The sequence below is a fragment of the Antechinus flavipes genome, chromosome 5 (genome assembly GCF_016432865.1).
Source record: "Antechinus flavipes isolate AdamAnt ecotype Samford, QLD, Australia chromosome 5, AdamAnt_v2, whole genome shotgun sequence".
In the NCBI taxonomy this organism is placed as follows: domain Eukaryota; kingdom Metazoa; phylum Chordata; class Mammalia; order Dasyuromorphia; family Dasyuridae; genus Antechinus; species Antechinus flavipes.
Window position 1 is genome coordinate 42,914,443 of NC_067402.1, and position 18,427 is coordinate 42,932,869.

An 18,427-nucleotide genomic window follows, 5' to 3' on the forward strand; every position below is an offset into this window, starting at 1 on the left:
AGAAAGAAGATTTTGTATTTGATCCCAGAGGTTATAGGGATCCAGTGGAATTTATTGAGTAGGAACAGGCATGGTGGTGACATAATTAGATCTGCATTTTAGGAAACTCAGTTTGACAGCTGAGTGGAAGATGGATTGGGAAGGTGAAGACTTTAGCCAGAGAGACCAACCACTGGGCTATTGCAGTAATCTATCTATGAAGTGTGAAGATAACCGAATCGGTACCATCTGTGAGCCAAGTGACCTAAGATATAAATATAGATCTGGGAGGGACAACCTCCAAACATCTCAATTTTTTTTTTTTATTGTTGACATGTTTCTGATTCTTCGTGACCCCATTTGGGGTTTTCTTGGCAGAGATACTGGAGAGATTTGTCCTTTGATTTTTTAACTCGTCTTACAGATGAGAAAACTGAGGCAAACGGGCAAGTTTGTAACTTGTAGACGGTCACTCAGCTAAAAAGTGTCTGAGGTTGGATTTGAATTTAGGAAGATTGAATTTTCCCAATTCCAAATCCAGTGGTCTATCCACTACACCACCTAGCTGCCATTTTATAATTCATTTTACGATTAATAAACAGTAAACCTAACTGATTGTCTTAGTTTCCTCATCTATAAACTGATCTGGAGAAGGAAGTGGTAAACCACTCCAGTATCTTTGGCAAGAAAACCTCAAAAAGGGATCAAGAAGAGTCAGACAACAAAAAAAAAAGAGTCGAACTCAATTGAAACCACCGGGTACTGTGCTAAGGGCTAGGGAATACAACAGGAAGCAAAAAACTTTAAGTATCTCATAATCTAATGACTTTACAACTCCTCAGAGGTCACCTAGTCCAACTATCTCATTTGATAAATGAGATTGTTACTTGTCCAAGATTACACAAAAAGCAAGTAGCAGAGCCAGAATTTGCACTTAGTAGGACAAAGAAAGAGGAGGCTGGAGGTGTTGAACCTTTGTTGTTTGTGGGGGAATCTAAAGTACTAAAGAGCCATTCAACAAAAGCATATTCAGTGCCTACAGATGTAAAGCACTGGAGTCTATGCTGCATGGTCTTTGTGTTGCAAAGAACCTAGGAGAACTTCTTGTCTAAAATTTCCTTCACTTAGAATCCTCTCCTTGTAATTCCTGATTAGTCAAGACACATCCTTCACTGGATGAAACTCAGAGGACCTGAGATTTAAATTTCTGCTACTTAATGACTGTGTGACCTTAGACAAGTCAACTTTCTTCACTCTTCCTCAGTTTACATATTTGTAAAATAAAGATTTAGGACACCCTCTCCGTAGTCCCTTCTAGCTTGAAAACTTATCAGTATCAGGTTAGGCACAGTTTATATAATAGTGGATGACAGAAAAGGAACGTGGGATCTTGGGGACCCACTTGTTACTGTCTTAGAGACATCTGCCCTTTCTTGTGGCACAGACCCACTGATTAGAGATATAATTCATTCACGAATTGGGAAATGCCCTTATCTTAATTATGATCTATTTCATTCATTCAGGTTGTGATTGGCTAGTGAGATGAAAAACATATTGAAAATAACATTTTATTATCATAATCTGTTTCATTATCATAAAGTCTGAGATCCATTTCCCCCCTCACTTCTACTTTGTTATATCCTCGGGTTTTTGTGTCTATTCTCCTTTCTGTAATAGTCTTTTATAACTCAAAATATAAAAAATCAGAATGTCAAAAATAAAAATAAATACAAAAATAAAAATAAAAACAACTAAAATTATGATCCCTATCAATTCAGATTTGAACAGGTGCCATATTTATGCCATATTTAGTACTATAGATACACAACACACACACACACACACACATACACACACTGCAATCAATCCTTGATTCCAAGGAGCTTACATATTAATGGAGATGAGAACATGAAAATAAATAGAAACATGTAAGATAGAGCCAGGGAAAAGGTCTCTTCAGATTGGACTAGAACTACATTTTGCTGATGGAATAATGTCCTGCATCTAGGCATCCTTGTCCACTTGGATTGGGGGATAAAGGTCCCTCATGCTCTGGGCTACTGAAGCCTTTGTATCTATTCTAAGAAGGAACCTCCCCTCCCATCTTCCCCAAATACCTCCTATTTACAATGAAAACTACATCCCACCACATCAGAGAGCAAGGGAATCTACAAGGCATCCTTCCTCCTGTAACATTCTACCTGCGCAACAAAGTTTCTGGTGCTTCAGTGTATCACTGGAAAGCATCTTCACTCATTTAGAATTGTTTCTTCCTTATGAGACTGTAGAAACACATCGACTATTGTTTTTCTCTTGCCAGCAGAGGGCACTTGGAGACCAGCACATGATTCAAAGAAAGCCCTTAGTGGTCCAATCATACTGGCAGTTTATATTTTCAATCTGATGTTTTCCCATTCCCTCGCTGGGCAACCTTGAGCAAACACCTCCTTCTCTGAGCCTGAATTAGAGAATCACGGGTTCCAACACAGGTTGGAAGCATCACAGAGATGGGACCATGGAAATCTTTTTTTTTTTTTTTTTTCTCCCGAAAAGGCGCCTGAGAGGAGTTAATTTCCTTGCTCAAAGTCACACAGTTAGCAAGTATAATAAGCAGAGCTAGTGATAATTTCTATTGTATCATATTTTCAATCCCACTTAATTTTACAGGTGAGAAAACTGGGAAATGATGACCTTAAGGCAATGCCTTCGGTAAGGGACAAATCTGAACTTCTAGTTTCTAAAAACAATTCTGTGTCTGGGGATCAGAAGGCAAGATCCTAAAATCTTACACAAAAGGTAAGATCTTCATTGGAGTACTGGATCTTTAAATGTTCTGGAATTGTTCCTCTAGAACAGTAGTCTCTTACTCTGGGAAAAGTTCTGGATTCTGCCTCCTCACTTCCCCAACTTCGGTGAAGTCTCAGTTAAAATCCCATCTTTTCTACAGCAAGCCTTTTTCAGCCCCTCCCAATCCTGGTGCCTTTCCTCTGTTAATTATTTCCTATTTATTTGGTGTAGGAACATAAAAGTAAATGGAAAAATTCAAGATATAATCAGAATTGAGGTTTCAAATGGCAGACAAACATATACTTATATGCATATGTACACATCTATATAGACACATATATAAATATGTACATACAGGCATTATATATTTGTTGTTATATTGTCTATCCCATTAGATTTTTTCCCTGAGGCAATAAGGGTTAAGTGACTTGCCCAGGGTCACACAATTAGGAAGTGTTAAATGTCTGAGGTCTGATTTGAATTTAGGTCTTCCTGACTTCAGTGCTCTATCCACTGCACCACCTAGATGCCCCAACTATCCCATTAGATTATAAGGTCTTTAAAGTCAGAGATTGTCTTTGACCTCCTTTTATATCCCCAGAGTTTAGCATGGTGCCTGGCACATAGTAGGCACTTAATAAATGTTTTTTGATTGATTATGATAATAAGGAGAACTTTGATAATGAGCATTTCAATCATTTTGGGTGAGTAGCTTGACCACTCCAAATTTCAGTTTTCCTCATCTGTAAAATGGTCCTCAACCCCTCTCCCCCCTCCCCCAACAGCTTTGCTTTGCCCATTTTACAGAGTTGTGAGGAGAGTACTTTGTGACCCCCGAGGTTCTATATAAATGTTAGCAATTAGTATTATTTGTCCTAGTTAAATGAGTGGATATTTTCAGAGATTGAAGTGGAGGTCTATAACTAATGGTGTGCTGGAGCAGTCAAGAACCCCCAGGAATCAATTGATATATTTTCAATGGGAACATTTACATCCATATGTAAGATTTTTAAGTAGGACGCTAAGAACTATGGGCAACTGATAGAAAGCAGTGCTCATATTGGGAAATCTCCTGGCCTCTTTCTAGCTTATGAAAAGATTCATCAAATACTTTCAAGGAGCCTCACATCAATACTAAAATATTTAAATTATTTTCCTGCCTTCCAGACACAACATCTAGAGATGGGTGATTATTTTAAAATATGACATAATTTAGCTTCAGCAGATCCATAGAATTGACAAATCAAGGAGTTATATCACCACTTGTCACTTGGGGAAGGTACAGCTTAAGAGAATAGGGTTTGTTAAGTAGTAGGAATGGACATTAATTGGTTCTAGCCAAGCTTACAGTTGGGGTAGATAAGTGGTGCAGTAGATAGAGCACTGGGCTGGAAATCTTCATGATTTCAAATCTAGTCTTAGACATTTACTAACGACTTACCCCAGGCAAGTCACTTAATCCTATTTGCATCAGTTTCTTCATCTGTAAAATGGCTAGACAAAGAAATGGCTTACCACTCCAGGACTTTTGCTAAGAAAACCACAAATGGAGTTAAAGAGCTGAAAGACTAAAACAATTGAACAACAATGAATTGTGTCCTCAGGTACTTCAGGAATGAGTGGGGATGTTTATCTTTATGTTGAATAGTGCCACATTGCTATGTGGTGTGTGTGTGTGTGTGTGTGTGTGTGTGTGTGTGTGTGTGTGTGTGTGTGTGAGAGAGAGAGAGAGAGAGAGAGAGAGGAGAGAGAGAGAGAGAGAGGTGGGGAGAGAGGAAGGGAGGGAGGGAGAGAGAGAGAGAAAAGGGAAGGGGGAAGAGGGGAGAGAGAGGGAGAGGTAAAGGGAGGGGGAAAGAGGGGAGAGAGAAGAAGAGAGAAAAGGGAGAGGGAAGGAGAGAGGGAGAGGCCTTTTATCTGTTTTTCAAGTAGTTTTTCTTTTTTCCTTTATCATTGTCAGACTTCTATCAATTCTTCCTATTCTCAAAGTGAGAACTTTATCTGTGGGTAGTCCCTCTGTCCAGTTATACTTTACTGTATGATATTTTCTATTGTAGAGCTGGGTGTTAGAACTGTATTTAAAGTAGGAATAAATAGACACAGAGACATTGATTTTTAGTGCAATGACTTCATGACAGCTATTTTTGTTGCTCAGGAGTTTTTAATTTCTTATCTTTGGTTCTTGATCTTTTCCTGAATAAAAAAATTTCCGTATAGCTGAATTTTGGATAAGTAAAACAATACTCTAACTGATTTTCCTTCATCTCATGTTTCATTGACTGTGTGTTAGGAAATTGTGTCTTCTCAGTTGTTCCTGCACAATGTCTGTTCTTTTCTCTTCACTGCCATCCCCATGGTTCAGGCCCTTGTCTGCCTGTTCTTTATCGGCATCCTTAACTGGTCTTCGGGTCTCTCCATCTTCCTGATGCTCCTGAACTCTCTATCTTGGAGGAATATCATTTGGTTACAGTTGATCTGATTTTTAGCATGTAATACTTATGTAATGTCACAATTAGCTCACCATCAATGTGGAATATCCTTGGTTTAGTGGATGATGTATTAGCTTGCCTCCCACTGTAAATCTCCAAATAGAGGATAGGTATATGGTAGGTGGACAGCTAGATGCACAGTGAATTGAGTGCTGAGTTTGGAATCAGATAGACCTGAGGTAAAATTCAGCCTCTGGGTACTTATTTTTTCTGTGTCTTTAACTTCTGTCTACTTCAGTTTCTTCAGCTGTTAAAAAAAAAAAAAGATATGAAATAGCACTTACTTCCCAGGCTTGTTGTGATGCTAGAATGAAATGATATTTGTAAAATGTGTAGCACAGTGCCTGTATAGTAAGTGTGATTAATCAGTCAGTCAATAAACATTTATTAAGTGCCTATTGTGTGTCAGACATATTGTTAAGCACTAAGGATAAAAAGATAAAAAAGGCAGTCTCTGCTAAGGAGTTCACAATCAAATGGTGGTGGTGGTGGGGAAAGGGACAATATGAAAACAATTACGTATATAGAAAGTTATATATAGGATAAATTTAAAATAGTTAATAGAAAAAAGGAACCGGGATTAAGAGAAGTAAGGAAGGTTTCCTGAAGAAAGAAGGATTTTAATTGAGACATAATAGAAACCAAACAGGTCAGTAGCTATAACAGAGGAAAGAAAATGTTTCAGGTGTGGAATATTAAAATTGGAAACTGGATTACAAGAGGTTGAGAAGAGAGGTAGGGAAGAGAAAGTGAAAGTACCTATCATAGTTTTTTTTTTTTTTTTTTTTTAAACAAGTAACAAGAAAAAAAATTCAAATATGATGGAGCTACAAGTAGAATTGTACAGGACTTACGAGCTGCCACAATAAAAGACTTCAGGTCCTGGAATTAGACAATATAAAGAATTAGGCCTGTGGCCAAAAATATGATACCCAGCAAAATTATCTATAATATTGAATGAGAAAAAAATGGAGATTCAAAAATTGCAGATTTCCAGGACTTTCTAGATATCAAAGTTGAACTTAATAAAAGATTTAACATATAAGAGCCAATATTGAAGATTAATTTCAAGGAAATCAACATGGACAAATTGTTTATGTTTTTTTTTAACATGAGAAATGAACACCATGTGTTTAAGATTGACATTAAGAATAGGGCAGCTCAATGGGGAAGTTAGTTGGTGCAGTGTATAGCGCACCAGCCCTGAAGTCAGGAGGACCTGAGTTCAAATCTAATTTCAGACACTTAATACTTCCTAACTGTGTGACCCTGGGCAAGTCATTTAACCCCAATTGCCTCAGGGGAAAAAAGTGCAATCAAGAAGAGGGTAGCTCAAAACAGAGATTGGGTTAAAGTAAATTTAGTGTTAAGGTAAAAATAGTAATCATGTTATACAAATAAGGTGCAGAGGAAGAATAAATACCCAGACATTAGAGAGGGGAAGAGGGCTCATAATTCTGAAAACCTTTTTACATTGGGAATGGGTTAAATACACAATTATATATACCATGAAGAGTATAGCACTCTCCAAAATATATAAAGAAATAAGGGAAGAGGGATGAGTGGATGGGGAAGCAAAGGGTGAGGGAAGAAGACGAGGGAGGGATTCATGGGTGGGGGAAGGTTAAGTAATAGCAAGGCAAGTTATGGGGCAGAATTAAAGCAAAGAGTCAGCAGGGATAGGAAAGACATGTGTATGTATATGTGAGCGATGGGGGTCTATGTTTAACATGTATGTGCATGTAAATATCTACATATGTTTACATAAGTATATCCTTTCTTAACTGTAACCTGTTTGGGAGTGGAGGGGAGGAAGAAAAGAGGGAAAAAGAATAAAGTAAAAAAAGGTGTGTTGTACAAGAAAGTAAAGAAAAGATGGACACTCATGAATAGAATTTCTTCTACTATATATATATACACACATATATATACTTTCTTGAACTAGTAATTTGTTATATATTGTGAATTGTCCCCAATGTTCTGCTGGGCACATAACAATGTTCTGTTTTGTTTTGTATTCCTTTTCTGTTTTTCTGTTTTCTTATATTTTAAAATAAAATAAAATTTTAAAAAATGAAAAAAAATGAAAAAAGAAAAGAAAATCTCTAACGTCCTTTTCAACTGTGAAATTCTGGGATGTTGACATCTTTTGTCACTAGCTTTGTGACAGTAGAAAGAAAGCTGGATTTGGAATCAGAAGACCTGAATTTATTACTTTAGAACATTTGAGCAAGTTAGGTTTCAACTGTAGAATAAATAACTTGGACTTGATGACCTCCAAAGGCCCTTTCAGAGCTAAAACATATCAGATGCTTCCTAAATGTTTACTGACATATTGAAAAAAATCCATGAGCCTGAATCTTCTGACCCAGTGATATGGGCCCCCTGGCTGTTCTGTGAACAAGAAATTTCAGCTCTGGGCATTTTCTCTGGTTGTCCCCTGGTTGGAACACTCTCCCTTCTCCACTCAGACTATTGACCTCTCAACTAAATTCAATCTTTTATTGCAGTGGTTCTCACTGTAGGTCTCTGAAATCCTTTCAGAGACTCTACAAATTCAAAATTAGTTCTTTTTTCTAATATGGTAAATATCTATAAACATAAGCCACATAAACCAAAAACTCTTTGGACAGGTCCTCAAAAAATTTTAATAGTATAAAGATGCTGAGAACAGAAGTTTGAGAAATACTGTTTTATTGGAAAGCTTCCCCAACCCCTCTTAATTCTAGTACCTTCCCTATGATAATTATTTCCTATTCATTTTTATATAGCTTGCTTTGTAAATATTTATTTTATTATAAACCCCTTAAAGAAAGAGAACTGTCTTTTGCCTTTTTTTTAGATCCCCAATGCCTGGTACATAATATATACTTAATAAATGTTTTGTGCTTGCTTGATTAATCCACTATAGGACATCCTGCCCCACCTGATGAATAGTTAATTGGAAGAAATTGTTGTTGGGTACTAAAATGATTACAAAAAATAGGAATGTAATTAGTGGTGTAGTAATGGTGATTAAAAATGCTTATTGAATTGAACTAAAGACATCCTCCATCACCACAAATAACTGTGGAGAACATACACCTTTCTGTTTTATGCCTTGTTTTCTGTTAATAATCAGAGGGTGATAGAACAGAATGATCTTTATGGTTGCATTTACCAAATAAACTTACATGATCTTAACACATACAGGAGAGATTCCTCATTAGAGGATGATCTTTAGAGCTCTATTTTGCTCTTAGAAATCATTTTTTTTAAATCAGAAAAGAAATGCTATTGTGTCATAAGAAATGATGAAAAGGATGGGTTTTGAGAAACATGGACCTATATGAACTGATGTAGAGTGAAGTGAACAGGCCAAGAAAACAATTTAGATAACAATAGCAGTGTTAAAATAAATAACTTTGAAAACTTTAAGATCTCCAGTCAATGCAATGACCAATTATTATTCCAGAGGATTGATGATCTTTTTGGGAGGGAGGCAATTACTTGTCTAAGGTCATATAGCTAGTAAGAGTCTGAATCTGGATTTGAACTCGAGGTCCTCCTGATCCCAGGGCCAGTGATCTAGTCATTGTCCCACCTTGTTGCCCCAGGACTGATGATTTTTGATTCTATGCTAAGATGTTGGATTTATGTTGCAGAATGAGATAAACAGTTCTGTACATGGACAATGAAGAAATTATTTTTCCTCTCCTCAGTGTAGAAATCAGACTATACTTATTTGTTACAAAGGTTTTTCTTTGGGAGTGCAGAGGGACAGAAAACGAATGCGTGTTCATTTAAAAAATGAGATGAAACATTAATAAAACTGGCTGTTATGTTCTCTGTATCTTTTGATCAATTGAACTAAAGAGATGGTCTGCTATGAGAAAACCTGTCTTTTCTCTCCCTGTGTTTGCACCAAAGACATCTTCATATACATGTAGATTATTCTCATAAAAGTTTTATAAAGGCCCCTACTCACTGATAGATGGAGGGCTCAGCCTTCCTGCCTCCTGGGTGCAAGGAGCAGCATTCCAAGCTTCTCCTCCACTCAGGGACCCGGGCTGATTAATTCAGAAAACAAGTGATAGAGTCTGATTCAGTCCCAGCTCCTGGAGGGCACTTTAATAAGGGGTAAGTTAATAGGAGTAATATGTTCTTGAAACCTCATTTAAACCATAGATGAATCATTGTGCACCCTCTGGGAATCTCTTCCATTCATTTATCACCAAATCTAAATGACTTCAGCAATCTCAAAGAGGTGAGATGAGACAGGCAGAAGAACTAGTGAATAATGGGAAAAGCTGGTGAATATGTCGGAAGGTTGGCGGAGAGATAGGGGCAATGTGAGGACTACTGTTATATAGAACTAGGGAAGATAATGTCTGTTCTTATGCTCTTCTAAAAACAACCCATACAGAAGTTGGGAAGGAGTCCAAGGGAAGGAGCCTTTTTAATTTCCTTCCATTTTTTTTCTTGCTAGCAAGTAGCTATGTAGATTATTACAGGGTTTAGTAGGAAGAATCCTGGGTTGATGCCAAATTCTAACCATTGTTCTAATTTTCTCATTCCTTGTGATAGAATGGAAGATGGTTTGGAGTGGGGAGAGACTTGAGGCAGAAAGATCCATCAGAAGCTATTGTGATAATCCACGTATGAGTAATGACAGGGGCAGAGGAGAAAAGGGAGGAGGTAGTCGGAGATGTTTTACCTTTTACTAGGTGATGTCAACAGGCTTTGGCAACAGCTTGGATATGGAAGGTGGGAGGGAGGTGAGAGAGGGTGAGGAATCCAGGATGACCCCTAGGTTGTGAACTTGATGGTCTGGCAGGATGTCCTCACCAGTCACAGGGAAGGGTTTAGGGGGAAAGATTATGAGTTCTGTTTTGGACATATTGAGTTTAAGATGTTTACTGGATGCTTAGTTTAAGATACCTGAAAGGCATTTGAAGATGGGAGATTCAACTACTAAAATGATTTTCCTGAAGAGAATATATGATCATGTCATTCTCCTACTCAATAGATTTCAGGGGAATCTTCATATACCAGCTCTCTCCTACCACTCAAGTCTTATACCTTTCTTCCCTGACATATACTCTTTGATCCAGAACACCAGTCTCCTGGCTATCCCACAAATAAAACACTTCATCTCTAAGCTCCAGATGTGTTCTCTCATTGTCTCCTCACCTAGAATGTGCTCCAACCCTTGCTCCAACTGCTAACCTCCCTGGCTTCCTTTAGATCCTATCCCAATTAAAATCCTACAGGAAGTCTTTCCCAATTTTTCTTAATCTCAGTACCTTCCCTCTGTTGGTTATCGTCTATCTATCTTGTAAATAATTTACTCTGTAGATATTTATTTGCCATCGATTGATTGATTGATTGAAGAAGTTGAACTCCATAGCCTTTGAAGCAAATTTCTATTTCTAAAATCCCAAAGTGTCCTTCTTTTGACATGTCTGTTAAGGCTTATTTTAAAAGGAAAATACATCACTTGATATAAGGTATTATCAATCAAAATGGAGGAAGACAATATACAAAAGGAAGCTGGAAGGAGTTCGCTTTGCTCCAAGGGGCCTGGATGTTCTAGAGATTGGAAACCAAGCAGAGCTGCTCATAGAAAATAAGGTTTCCTGAAAAGTTCTGAATCCTTTATAAAGGGAAGTATTAAGTGTCTCAAAGAGTATATTTGAACATAGATCTTTGTAATTTCAAGTCCAGCACTCATATGTCCCTTTCCTCATCTGTCAGATGATAATAATACCTACCTTAATTTATTCATTCATCCTTGTAGTTTTCAATTTGGCTCACATCTCCCTTGTGGATTGAATCCTGGAATGGGTTGGGACTACAAAAATAAAGAATGACATAATTGAGGAACTTAAATCATTCTAGGGAGATAAAGATAACAAATACATAATACTAGGGGAGATAAATACAATACAAAGGATATGAGATAGAGGCAAAAGAACTGGGACTTACGTGGTCCAATGGGATTGAATTTGGAGTTAAGTGACTTGGGTATTCACCTTGTGCCTCACACTGAGATTGTGAGGATCAAATGAAATCATGTCTATGAGCATGTTTCATACCTGTAAAACATGACACAAATACAGGTTAAGGCATAAATATTTGTTGGTTGATTATTTCTCCTCGCAGGCTATTACTGCGGATTTAATATTGTATTTATGCTAAATTTACTTCATATTAGCATCAAGCCCCAGAACACACAGAAATTTCTCCAAAAATATTGAATATGTGCACTCATAACTCATCAATCATTATTAAGTATTTACTCTCTACACATCATCAATCTTAATGACCTCAATTTCCCCATTTTCTTTGTTTACTATGAGAGAATACCTCTTCCATGGTATTCACATAATGTTTCTGCTTTTTAAAAAGATTGGCTTAATTAAACTAGTTCTCAGATTCACTCTATTATGGAGTGACATTATTAAGGAGAAGAGAGAAGAAAATAGAGAGAAGAGGAAGGGAGGGAGGAAGGAGAGAGAGAGAGAGAGAGAGAGAGAGAGAGAGAGAGAGAGAGAGAGAAAGAGAGAGAGAGAGAAAGAGAGAAAGAGAAAGAGAGAGAGAAGGAGAGAGAGAGAGAAAGAGAGAGAGAGAAGAAGAGAGAGAGAGAAGGAGAGAGAGAGAGAAGGAGAGAGAGAAGAGAGAGAGAGAGAATGTATTAAGTGGTCCTCACATAACTATTTTGTTGCTCTTTAATGCCCCTATTTGGTTATGTTGAATGGTCTAAATCTCTAGATCATGAAGATAATAGTCTCATTTTCTGGGGTTGCTGGAGCCAGCTCAAAACTGGATCAGGACAGCCTATTGTTAAGTTATCAGTGTGAGCACTAATACTTCAGAAGTCAGCAAATGCTGTAAGTCAAGAACCGTTTTATTGCTTTGTTGATTTAAGACTTAAGAAAGCAATAGAAAAGAATGTTAAGAATACAGATTAAATTTTAAACATGTCTTGCTCAACTTTGGAGAGTTCCCCAGCGCTGAACTCTCTCTATAGGCTATGAATGAGGTACTCAATATACATTCAATATTGTTGTTGTAAAGGAGAACGATAGGCTGACTGTTCTGGGTCTTAAGGGAATTGAAAGGCATTTGGAGTAGGCTGTCCACATACAGGCTGATTGAATTCTCCATCTTTGTTTTTGCCATTTTCTTGGAGAGATGCAGGATGACAACACTCGCTAGTCATGCAGGTGGTCATGTTTTTCTTGCATTTATCAATGCCCTTAACCATCACCGGGGACCTTTGGTCACCTGGAAATTTAAGGGTTGGTGCCTAAAGTGATAATGAAATTGAGGTTTGTTTTTAATTCTACAGAGGTTAAAAAAACTATTTCTTTTGGAGCGTGGTAGGAAGGGGAGAAGGATTTCTTTTCCTAATGCAAATATCCTTTCTGTCATATTTGCAAGACATCTACATTTCAAAATCTAGAAAGCAAGGGGAAAGGAAGCTACTATTTTAACAAATCCTAGATTTGGGGTTAGAAGAGACCTTAGAGGTCATCTAGTCTAACCTATGTCTCTTCCTAATGACTTGCCCAGGGTCACATGCATACTAATTGTCAAAATTGAAAAGCCCAGTGGTTTTTCCATGATATCACACATCTAAAGTAACAATTCTTTACTTTTTGTTTCTATAGCTAGGAAGAGTTTGCTGGGTAGACAGAAGGGCTAGGGGAAATTAGAAACCTACCTAACTAAGCAATGTCAAAAAGAATTAACTTCTGCCCTCAAAATCTGAAGTAGATGGGGTGACTCCCGAGAGGAAGGACATTTAGATGTCCATTTTTTTTGGTCAGTTGGTTTTGCTTTCATAGTACAATTGGTAAAAGCTCATCACTGGAATCAGTGGTCAAGGCATCAGTAGACTGTCAATAAAAAGTTATTTAAAAAAAAACAACAAAAAACAAAACAAAACAAAACAAAACAAAACAAAAAGACATCAGTAGAAATCCAGTAAATTAAATAATGAATAATAATAATGGTTGGAATTAGTATACAGATTTAAGATTTGCAAAGAACTTTTTTTTTCCTGAGACAGTTGGGATTAAGTGACTTACCCAGGGTCACACAGCTAGGAAGTATAAAGCATTCGAGACCAGATTTGAACTCAGGTCCTCCTAACTTCAGGGCTAGTGTTTTATCCACTGCACCACCTAGCTGCCCCATTCCAAAGAACTTTTACATACTTTATCCCATTAATTTTGTGAACTCCATAAGAATGGTGCCTGTTTTTTTTTTTTGGTATTCCCAGAATCTGGGACATAATAGCCACTGAATAAGTGCTTGATGACTGACTCAGGAGTTTGATTCACACAACAAATAGATTAAAAGTAATTCAATGAGATTATAGATACTCTTTGTTTTATGGAATTGTTGCAAATCAGCAGAATCCCCTGTACGGTGAACTTCATAGATCAAATACTGGTTTTTGGGTTTTTGGTTTTTTTTGACTTGTTGGCATTTGGGTTAATGAGAAGCAGCATAACAGGGTTGGACAGAAGGAATCAGGGCTGAGAATTTGGCTACATAAGCAGTAGGGCTAATTCTTTCTGTTGTTTGTCCTTGGTTTCAAGGAAGACCAATAATATCTTGTGTCTTGTATTTAACTGAAGCAAAGTTGCATAGGACCATCAACCTCACTCTATTTTTCTGAGTCACTGAAATCCAAAAGCAAAACAAAAATTAGGATGATTGGGTTTAGCCCAGGACAGAGCCTGACCAAACTCTAAGCACTCCACAGTGCCCGCTTGAGCCACCTTTGTGGCCGTTGGGACAACTTGTTCTCATTGGCCCTTTCCACAGGGGGAAGTCTTCACATGTTTTGGGCAGACATCCCCCAACTCGTTGATGGATTTACTTTCAATCTGGTTTAGTTTATCTGCCATGGTTGTTGACCAGAATTTGGCTGCTGTCCATGCTACAACTTCTTGAAACCACAGGTGAGAGCTGGGTGATGGGGGATTCTGCAGATGAATAAGCAATCCCCAAAAGGGAACTAGAGGTTCTAGTCCTTCTGGAACACCCAAAGACCCCAAAGTTGATAAACAAGAAAGTGTATATCACAAGTGGAAAGAATACTGACTTTGGAGTTAGTCCTGGGTTTGAAACCTGACACCATTATTCACTATCTGTGTAGGCAAATCATTTCTCTCTATCTTGAATTTAATTTCCTTTCCCATAAAATGAGTGGGGTCAGATTAGGTGATCAGATTAGAGACCTAGGTATCAGGTAGTCTATCAGAGGTAGAGACCTCTGGCTAGGTCTTAGGTATTAGAAGTCAAAATTATCACAGGTCAGAGACAAGCCAGAAAATGAGAGTATTTAATAGCAATGATTTGAAAGTTAAGAGACCTGAGCCTTTATGCTATTTTTGCTGCTTACAATTTATGTGATTTTTTTGTGTGTGCAAAGATCCTCATATCTTGGGCATGTTGTAGTAGTATGGATTTTTAGACATGGATTAATTGGATTAGATGGCTACCAAGATTCTTTCTCACTCTATATTCTATATCTCTAGACCATTGGTACTGTGACACTAGCTCTTAGAAATACCACCTTCCCAGTTTTTGGCTTCCTACATGTCTACATCACTGCACAATTTCAGCTCCCGATCTCCATGGCAACACAGGGTCTTTCTCAAAGCCCAGGGAATGGAGCAGTTGCCCTAATTTACTAAACTTCATTTGGAGTCAGAAGAACTAGGTTCTCTACTGTATTTTAAGGATGGCTCTGCTTCGAGTTAAAACAGACCAAATCTGATGGAAAATGGCAATCACATTCAGAGAGAGAACTATGGAGATTGAATGTGAATCAAAGCATAGTGTTTTTACCTTTTTGTTTTTCTTTCTCATGGTTTTTTTTTCTTTTGGTCTGATTTTTTTTGCCAACATAACAAAAATGGAAATATGTTTAAACGGACGGCATATATTTAGCCTATATCAGATTGCTTGCTCTCTTGGGGAAGGGGGAAAGTAAAGAAGAAAGGGAAAGAATTTAGAACACAATGTTTTACAAAAATGAATGTTGAAAATTATCTTTATACGTATTTGGAAAAATCACTATTAAAAATAAAATAAAATAGACCAAATCTCTTCATGAATTTCATCAATTTGAAATACTATCTACTGAATTTATTTAAATTGAGATGTATGTCATTGATTAATTCTGATGAGCATGACTCTTTCCAACAGTGAAATAACTGATGTCAGTTCCAATGATCTTGTGATGAATAGAGTCATCTATACCCAGAGAGAGGACTGTGGGAACTGAATGTGCATCACAACACAGCATTTTCACTCTTTTTGTTGTTGTTTGCTTGCATTTTTTTCCTTTCCTTTTTGAGCAGATTTTTCTTGTGCAACAAGGGAATTGTATAAATATGTTTATATATACTGGATTTATATTTTAACATGTATAACACATATTAGATTGCTTGCCATCTAGGGGAGGGGAAAAGAAGGAGAAAATCTAAAACAAAAGGCTATGCAAGGATCAATGTTGACAAATTATCTGGGCATGTGTTTTGAAAATTAAAAGCTTTAAAAATTAAAAAAAAGAAAGAATAAACCATGGATATAACTTTTAAAAAATGAGATGTATGTGTCACAAATGGGAACTTCTATCCTTCCCAATCTGTATGATTTAAGGCATTTCCCCTGAAGCTGAGCATGATCTGGATCCCTTGCTAAACTAGAAGATTTTGGTTGATTACCATATCGACTTCCTTTTTCCCTCCTCATTCCACCTCCCCAGAAAAAAAATAGGGCTGTATCAATGTATCAATGTATCATGTAACAGATCTGAAGTAAAAGTGTCATGTCTGTCTGTATTTTAAGAATTTGTATTGTGCCTTAAATAGACATGGTTTTGAATCTTTGTACTTAAACATTTCTTTTGCAGTGGAAGAAATAAATAGCTGTCCTATACCTAATCTATTTTGTATATTGAAGACCATGCTAGAAGTTAGCCAGGTCTAAGCATGAGTCAAACTTAAGCTTTGTTTAAAAGATTTTATCAGAGTACCTTGAGTTAATAGGCCAGAGAAAAATGAGGAAAAAAAAGATTGACAGGATCTCTTAGGATACATACACTAGATCCCTTATACGCCCCTAGGATAGAATCTAGTTCATATAAGTCAAAATCTAGGGTTTAGTGTATGTGGGGATTCCGACCCTTTAGGCCAACATGTCTGTTAAAACTGTTAATGTGCTCTATATCAGTGTGCAATTTATTTTTATTTGCTACTATAGGATATTTTTAGAAAGGGATGTGGAATTGGGGAGAACACTGACACAGGTGGGGGCACAAACTTAAGGGAAGAAAAAGTGTATGGGTTGAGGAAGAGATAAATGTAGTCAGGATGATGATTGTCTTTTCTGTAATTCCTCTGCCTTTAGCTAGTCGGCTCTGATTTTGTTGGTATAGGAAACTCTCTGAACCAACACCAAGGTGGCACTTTCTCTGCAATTTATGATCACGGTGACTTTTCTGGAGCACTATGAGGGGTCTGGATCCTGTGTTCAGAATTACGCAATCGATGTATTTCAAAGATGGGACTGTCTCTATCCACTAGATTTTTCCATATATATGTATGTGTATATTACATAGTGGCTAGCCCAGGTCTGGAGTCAAGAAGCTTCATCTTCCTGAGTTCAAATCTGACCTCAGACACACTAGCTGGGTGACTATGGGCAAGTCAATTAACCCTATTTGTCTCAATTAGCTCATCTGTAAAGTAAGCTGGAGAAGGAAATGGCAAACTACTCCAGTATGTTTGTCTAATGGGTTCATAAACAAAAGGACAAACTGAAAAATGACTCAACAACAACAATATGTATATAAATATAGGAATATCTTTCAGAAAGACAGAGGTGATAGCCTTGTGGGGTTCTGCTCAAACTCCCTGCCTCAGTTTCCTTATTGATCAATACTTCAATGAAGGATAAGAAGCTGATGTTTAATAAAAGAAAAAAAAAATGGAAGTCCTGGATTACTCTTTCCTCGTCCTTCTAATTTCTCTAAGCATGAGATTTCCATCTCCCCTCTTTAGCCTGCATAGTAAAGAAAAGCACTTCAGTCAGTGTTGGCTATGGTCAAGTGAGCCCAAGAAAACCGGCACACCAGCAGGAAGAGCCAGTGCTATTGCCTGTCACCATTTGCTCTGCAGTTGACCTGAATTCTCTGCTAGAAAAAGCATGTCATCATTGCTGCAAGCTGGTCAGCTCCCTTGGCTGTGGTTATTGACCATCAAATCCACAGCTAGGCCTCCTTATTAGAAACTGGGTTCCATGCTGCCATTAAACCTGATTTCTTTCCTTGCACTTTATAAACTCATTGAACTGACAGAGGGAGGAAGAGTCAGAGTTGGAAGCTCTTCCTCTTCCCTCTGTTCAGAAGGGGAGTCATATTCTTACATATATATATGGTTTCAATCACTTATATTTCACAAGATATTTTGGGGCTTGGGGGCTAGAAATTCTTTCCCTTTCCTATTTATTTATTATTGGGGTTTTTTGTTTGTTTTTGAAAAACTGGGACAATTAACTCTTTTTGGCTCATGTAGTTTCATGTAGTATGCTTTTTTGAAACATAGTTCTGGTCAGCCAGGTATTGATAAAGTCCACTGGAATTCAAAAAAGTATGTCTTTAAACCCGAATCAGTTTGGCTTTCATTGAGTGGCCCAATACAATCCAGCCCAAGCCACACTTTTCATCTTTTGAGTTTTGATGTCTCCAAATGACTGTAAGTAACAATTGTTTCTGTTTTGGCCAGAGATCTTGAGCGTTTTTCCCTCCCAGATTGATTCTTTTGGGAAGTCAAACTAGATCATCTTCTACCTCAATTCTTACCTAGCCTTTATTCCCTGAATGGGTATTGCCTCAGACAAATTGAGATTTGGGAAAGAGACTTTAGCTTTAAAAAGCCAGGGTCCTCCACTACATTCTGGGGCCATCCCCAATCATCCTGACCTATATCTTGCCATTTGACACTAATGATTCTGGAAGAGAAAGTTGGGCTGATGACTTTGCACAGTTCTGTTTCACTGAAATCCAGTTCATTTGCAAATCAGGACATCACTCAACTGATAGCATTGGTCCTCTTTGGGGAGGAAGGAGAAATCAGATAAACCCACTTCAGTTCACTATACACAGGTCA